This window comes from Nicotiana tomentosiformis, chromosome 3 (assembly GCF_000390325.3).
Source record: "Nicotiana tomentosiformis chromosome 3, ASM39032v3, whole genome shotgun sequence".
Classification (NCBI taxonomy): Eukaryota; Viridiplantae; Streptophyta; class Magnoliopsida; order Solanales; family Solanaceae; genus Nicotiana; species Nicotiana tomentosiformis.
In genome coordinates, this window is record NC_090814.1 from 127,074,345 (window position 1) to 127,082,204 (window position 7,860).

A 7,860-nucleotide genomic window follows, 5' to 3' on the forward strand; every position below is an offset into this window, starting at 1 on the left:
TTCCGATGCTCTAATATTGCAGATATAGGCAATTTCTCTCGCTAACCTTTCTCCTTCTTTGGATTCCTTTTCGAATATCCTCAGGCTCCTTTCCAACCAAATAGCATGAACAGTTTCCGCATATACGAGTTTGAACATCTTAGCTTCTTGTGACCTACCTTTGCCATTTTGGATAGCCCACTTTAGATGTTGATCCCAACTTTTAGCCGCGTATCTCTGTCTTTGAAGCCAACTCATTACTCTGCACCATATGTTCCTCACAAAATCACATTCACAGAAGAGGTGGCTTCTAAATTCAACTCGTTCTTAATAGAAAGCACACCCTGCATCAACTAGTATACCCCATTTGTATAGTCTTTCATCAGTGAGAAGTCTATCTTGCAAGTGGAGCCACATTGTGAATGTGGCTTTGGGTCTCGCTTCATTTTTTAACATAAGGCACTTCCAGTTCACCCTAGTGGGATTATCAATAAGCTGCAAATAGATTCTTCTTATCACACTTTGCCCTTTTCTAGTGATATTCATGTCATCCTCTATTATGTTCCTTGCTTCAATGATTTTCCTTAACATCCAACTTGCTTGTTGTGGAACCTTAAAGCTGGCCATCTGCTGTCCTTTTATGTAGTAAGCATGCACCCATTTTATCCAAAACTTATCTAATTTATGAGCCAAGTCCCAAAAGTTTTTTGCGAGTGCTGCTTTTTTCCACATTTTTAAATTGATGAGATTGAATCCCCCTGTACATTCAGGGATACAAAACCTCTCCCAAGCAACCAAATCCTTTTTAGTGATATTGTTAGTACCTGACCAAATATAACTTTTGCAATAGGCTTCAATAGTTTTAATCACTTTTGCCGGCAGTAGGAACATTTGAGCCCAATAGGATTGTATGCCAAATAGCACTGTATGTACTAGCTGAACCCTTCCTGCATATGACAGCTTCTTAGCGGTCCAAGATGAAATCTTTGCCACCATTTTGTCGATTAATGGCTGCCACTGAATTAGAGAAAGCTTTTTTGTGGAGAGGGGGGTTCCCAGGTACTTAAAAGGAAGTTCGCCAGACACATAACCAAGGTTTTGTAGTATTAGATCTCTATAGGTTTGATAGACACCTTCAAAATAAACTGAACTTTTGTCCAAGTTGGCTTGTAATCCAGAAGCATTAGAGAAGTCCACGAAGGATTTATGAATTTTAGAGACCGATGATACTTCCCCTTTGGCAAATAGGAGCAAGTCATCTGCAAAGCAGAGATGAGTAACTCCTAGTTTAGCACATATGGGATGGTATCTAAAAGCTCTATCTTCTTTTAACCTGTTGAGATTTATGCTTAAGTACTCCATAACTATGGCAAATAATAAGGGTGATATTGAGTCACCTTGTCTTAAGCCTCTTACAGCATCAAAGGGATCAGTAGGTTCACCATTAATCAAGACAGAATAGTTTACTATTCTAACACATTTTAGCACCCAGAGAATGAATTTTCTAGGAAATTTTAGCTCATACATTACTTGCTCCAGGAATATCCATTCTACTGAATCGTAGGCTTTTTTCAAGTCTATTTTTATCATACACCTAGGAGATATGTGCTTCCTAGTGTAAGCTCTAACGAGTTCATGTGCCATTAGGATGTTATCCGCTATTTTCCTTCCAGGGATGAACCCAGATTGGGCACACAGACAATGTCCCCTATGATCTGATGAATCCTTGATGCCAGGATCTTTGCAATTATCCTGTAAAGCACACTACAACATGCAATAGGTTGAAAATATTTCACTGAATTTGGACATGTTGTCTTAGGGATAAGGGTAATGGTTGTGCAATTTATGCCCATGTATAGTCTCCCCGTAGCAAAGAAGTTCTTGACTGCCTCACAAACATCTGTTCTGACTATATTCCATGTATTTTTGAAGAAATACGCATTATACCCATCTACACCAGGGGATTTATCATCACCTATGGAAGATAAGCACTCATAAATCTCCTTGTCACTAACCTCTTTACAAAGAAATATCTGTTGAGTATGAGATAGCGCAGGGCCAGTCTTCATAACCTGCTTGTTAATAGCAAGCAACGTCTATGTTGTGGTGCCCATTAAATAATCTCTTCCTTTATCTCAGTAGTATCTGTTAGTTTGTTGCCCGCAATGGAGTTGAGTTCCACAATCTGTTTTCTTTGGCTTCTTTCCTTCATAACAGTCAAGAAATACTTTGTATCCTCAAACCGGTCAAATCTCTATTCCGCAATGCTCTTGTCTCTGGACTCGGCCTCCAAATACTCCAAATCTATTTACAATCAGTACAATACCATCAATATACGCTAATAGAATGAATTCCACAAGAAAACTATCAAATTAGACCAAAATCCGAAATTGGCTCAAACCCGGCCTCCGGGCCCATGTCTCGAAATCCGAAAAAATATACAAAACTAGAAATATCATTCACTCACGAGTCTAACCATACCAAATTCATCAAAATCCGACATCGTTTGGTCCTTCAAATCCTTAAATTAAACTCTTAAAAATTCCAAGCCCTAGCCCTTCATTTTTACTAATTACAATGATTAAACAACGAAAAATCACCATGTATACAAGTATTAGGGCTCAAGCAACTTACCTCACTGATAGCCCTTGAATCACCTTTCGAAAATCACTCCAAAAGTTCCAAAATCCGACTTGAAAATGGTGGAAATGAACCAAAATCGCGAAGTGCTATCTATACATTCTCCCCAGATTTTCGCACTTGCGGCCTATTCTACGCGCCTACGGTAAAAAAATCCTCGCACCTGCGAGAATCACTTAAACTCTCAGCCTCCGCACCTGCGCCCAGGTCTCGCACCTGCGGGCTCGTAGATGCGTCCAAATCCTTCGCGCCTGCGCTCCAGCCTTGGCCTCCCATTTTCCGCATCTGCACTTCAAATTCTCGCGCCTGCGGTAGCGCACCTGCACATTTCCTTCTGCTTCTTCGAAGGTGTGAAGATTGGCGTCTAAGTGATTTTTGCATATGCGCACCTGGGACCACAGATGCGAGTCCGCATATGCGAAATCTATGGGCAGATCTTATATATCACACTTCACGAATTTTGGTGCGTTCTTCACCATTTCTATTCGGTTTTTGGAGCTTTTGGGAGAGTTTCGAAGAGGGAATCAAGGGGGGTTTCGTTGAAGTAAGTTACTTGAGCCCTAATACTTGTATATATGGTGATTTTCCGTTGTTTAATTTGTAATTAGTGAAAATGAGGGGTTAGGGCTTGGAATGTTTAAGAGTTTAATTTAAAGATTTGAGGGACCAAACGATGTCGGATTTTGATGAATTTGGTATGGTTAGACTCGTGAGTGAATGAGATTTCTAGTTTTGTGAATTTTGTTGGATTTTGAGACATGGGCCCGGGGACCGAGTTTGAGCCAATTTCGGGTTTTGGTCTAATTTGATAGTTTTCCTTGTGAAATTCATTGCATTAGCGTATATTGATGGCATTGTACTGATTGTGAATAGATTAGGAGTATTGGAAACCGAGTCCAGAGACGAGAGCATCCCGGAATAGGAGTTTTACGTTGTTAAGGTAAGTAACACTTTTAACTCTGGCTTTGAGGCTATAAACCCGGAGATTTAACATCACGTGAGTTTGGAAGTGATACCCACGCAAGTTGACGAGCGTGTGGGTGTGCACCGCGAGGGATTGAGACTTGGTCCGTCCCGTGAGGCTGTGAGGCCTAATGGCTATTATCTGTGGTTATGTGTTTATTTGTTGTTGAACTTGTTTGCCTTCATGTTAGAGATCATGCTTAGGATTTATTCATGCTCACATTATTTGTTCTCAGTCATAGAAATTATTGTACATGTTTACCTCAATCTCGATTAATTGCTAATATGCGGTGATGCTTGATGTGGGTTGTGTTCCCTTATTTGTTGGTGATGATGAGGCTAGTGAGGTACATGATTGAGTGAAGCCGAGGGCCTGGTTGTGAGGATATTAATACCATAGCGCATGAGTTGTCCGCGTAGCACGTGAGTTGATCGTGCGGATCTAGGTATTGGTACCATAGCGCGTGAGCTGTCCGCGTAGCACGTGAGTTGACCGTACGGATCCAGGTATTGATATTGATTGAGTGAGGTCGAGGGCCTGGTTGTGAGGATATTAATACCATAGCGCGTGAGTTGTCCGCGTAGCACGTGAGTTGACCGTGCGGGTCCAGGTATTGATACCATAGCGCGTGAGTTGTTCGCGTAGCACATGAGTTGACCGTGCAGATCCATGTATTGATATGATGGCACGTGAGTTGTCCGTGCTTAGCGCTTGGGCTTTGGGAGTCCCTCTGGAGTCTGTACACACCCCTAGTGAGCGCAGAGTGTTGAGTGTTTTGAGTATTGAGTGTTGAGTGCGAATGATAAGTGATGTAGTGACACTACTGTGAGGCTGTATTTATTTGTGTTGTTGCTGCATTTATCTGTTAAACTTCTTTGTGGCATTTACAGAGTTATGGAATTTACATGTTTTTTTCTGTTTATTTTTAAATTGTGAAAATAAATAACTGAACTGTTTTACTTAGCTGGTCACTATTGCTCAGTTCCTTAGTTATTTCTGTTACTTGCTGAGTTGGTTGTACTCATGCTACACCCTGCACTTTATGTGCAGATTCAGGTGAGTTAGAGTGCGGTGATCGTTGAGTTCATGCCGGCTATCTGTGGAGATTGCAAGGTAGCTGCTAGCGTCCGCATGACCTTGTTACTCCTTTTATCAATTCTTCTTTTGGATTGTATTGACAGTTAGACAGTTTTGTTTTCTTAGTTTATAGATTTAGATGCTCGTGACTTAGTGACACCCCGATATTTGGGGCTCGTTTCCGTATTTCAAAAATTATATTTAAAGTTGATTTAGTTTATGAGAAGTTCAAATGTTAAAATGTTTTATTAAATTCATATAATCTATTTAGTAGTAATATTTTGGGAAAAGGCTTGCCTTGTAACACGATAGGCGTCATCATGACCACGGTTAGATTTTGGATCGTGACAAGTTATTATCAGAGCCTAGGTTACATAGGTCTCACGAGTAATGAGCGGGTTTAGTAAAGTCTTGCGGATCGGTACGGAGATGTGTGTACTTATCTTTGAGAGGCTGCAGAACCTTTAGGAAACTCCACATTCTTGAATTCTTGTCGTGCCAATCTGTTGATTCCAGTAACTAAACATATGTTATTTCATTCTCTCACAGATGGTGAGGACTCATACTACCGGTCAGGAGGGCCAGCCACCAGTACCACCAGCCAGGGCCGCGAGAGGCCGAGGCCGCGGTAGAGGCAGAGGTGCAGCCCATACAGCGGTTGGGGCAGTACTTACAGATCCACCGGTTGTCCCTGATCAGGACCAAGTTCCAGTTGTTGATGCACCAGCTCAGGCACCACCTGTGCCTATTGTGATTCCAGGCCTTCAGGAGGCCCTAACTCAGATTCTGACAGCGTGTACTAGCCTTGCTCAGGCGGTCTCTATTTCGACGGCCGCAACCACTTCTCAGGCCAGGGGAGGCACTCAGACTCCCGTCGCTCACACACCCGAGCAGGTTATTCAGGGACTTCAGACACCGGAGGCACCACCAGCCCAACTGGTTGCAACTGCACATGATTATGTGGTTCCTGCTATGCCTGAGGATGATCAGTGTAGGTTGGAGAGGTTTGGGAGACTCCATCCGCCACCTTTCAGTGGCACAAAGAGAGAGGACGCTCAGGATTTCTTGGACAGGTGTGAGAAGATACTCCGTACTGCTGGTATTTTGGAGACTTGTGGGGTCTCATTCACTACCTTTCAGTTTTCTGGGGCTGCACTCAGATGGTGGGAGACTTACGAGAGGCGTAGGCCTGTTGGCGCAGCACCCCTTACTTGGCAGCAGTTCTCCATTCTTTTTCTGGAGAAGTTTGTACCTGACCCGCAGAGAGGAGTTGCGCAGGCAGTTTGAGCAGCTTTGCCAGGGTGAGATGTCTGTTACACAGTATGAGATGTGATTCTCCAAGTTAGCTCGTCATGTGGTCTAGTTGGTTCCCACAGACCGAGAGAGGATCAGGAGGTTTATAAATGGCCTCGGTTTTCAGCTTCGATTGCTTATGACCAGGGAGAGAGTATTTGGGGTTACCTTTGATGAGGTTGTCGACATTGCTCGACAGATTGAGATGGTTCGAGGTCAGGAGAGGACTGAGAGGGAGGCTAAGAGGCCTCGTGGTCAGGGCGGTTTCAGTGGTGTTCCTCAGGGAGGCCAGTTTCAGCAGGACCAGTTTCAGCAGAGTCAGTCATCATTCAGTGCATTGCCAGCACAAGGTTCTCATTATGCCCCGCCCGCTTATGTATCATCGGATAATTCTTTTGGGCATCAGGAGCATAATTTCGTCAGAGGAGGGGTTGTTTCAAGTGCGGGGATTTTGGTCACATTGCGAGATATTGCCCTAGGCTGTTGGGTGGGACTTCGCAGTGGAGTACCCGGGCAACGGCACCAACACCAGTTCTTCCACCACCCGCCCAACCAGCTAGGGGTGGAGTTCACTCAGCTAGGGGCGGAGCCCAGTCAGCTATGGGTTTCCCGAGAGGGGGAGGTAGATCAGGGGGTGGTCAGGCCCGTTTCTATGCCCTCCCAGACAGGCCAGACGCTATTGCTTCAGATGTTGTGATTTCAAGTATGTTATTCTGTTAGACTCGTTCGAGGACGAACGTTTGTTTAAGAGGGGGAGAATGTAACGACCCGACCAATCATTTTGAATATTATAACCATGTTCCCCCATTCACTGCTCAATTTATATCTTGAAATTGATTTATGACTTATCGGGTTAGTTGGTTCAGGTCCGGAAGGAACTCAGAGTGAAATGAGACACTTAGTCTCATAATTAAAAATTTTAAGTTAGAAAAGTGGACCGGATATGTATCTATGTTTAAATGACGTCGGATTTGAATTCTGATGGTTCTGTTAGCTCTGTTAGGTAATTTTGGACTTAGGAGTACGTCCGGAGTGTGATTTGGAGGTCCGTGGTAGAATTAGGCTTGAATTGGCGAAATTGAAAATTTGGCGATTTCGGTTGGCAGTGGAAAATTTGATATCGGGGTCGGAATGGAATTCAGAAAGTTGGAGTAGGTTCGTAGTGTCATTTGTGACGTGTGTGCAAAATTTGAGGTCATTTGGACGTGGTTTGGTTAGTTTCGGCATCGGTTGCCGAATTTGAAAATTTAGAAGTTCTTAGGCTTGAATCCGAGGATAATTTGATGTTGTTTTGAGTGATTCGAAGGTTCGACTAAGTTGGTATGTTGATATATGACTTGTTGGTATTTTTGGTTGAGGTCCCGAGGGACTCGAGATGATTTAGGATGGGTATCGGGGTGTTTGGAAGTTGGAAAATGCAGCTGGAAGCTGCTTGTGTAAGGCTACTGGTGTGGCCGCACCTGCGGATTTTGAGCCGCAGGTGCGATGATAGCAGATGCGGATGGCATGTCGCAGATGCAGAAAATGGAGGCCTGGCATTGAGAGCAGGTGCGGAAGAGAGGATCGCACCTGCGATCCCACAGGTGCGAAGGGGCAGCCGCAGGTGCGAAGATTGACGTCTAAGTGATTTTCGCATATACGCACCTGGGACCGCAGATGCGAGTCCGCATGTGCGGAATCCCTGGGGCAGATCTTATATATCACACTTCGCGAATTTTGGTGCGTTCTTCACCATTTCTATTCGGTTTTTGGAGCTTTTGGGAGAGTTTCGAAGAGGGAATCAAGGGGGGTTTCGTTGAGGTAAGTTACTTGAGCCATAATACTTGTATATATGGTGATTTTTCATTGTTTAATCATTGTAATTAGTGAAAATGAGGGGTTAGGACTTGGAATTTTTAAGAGTTTAA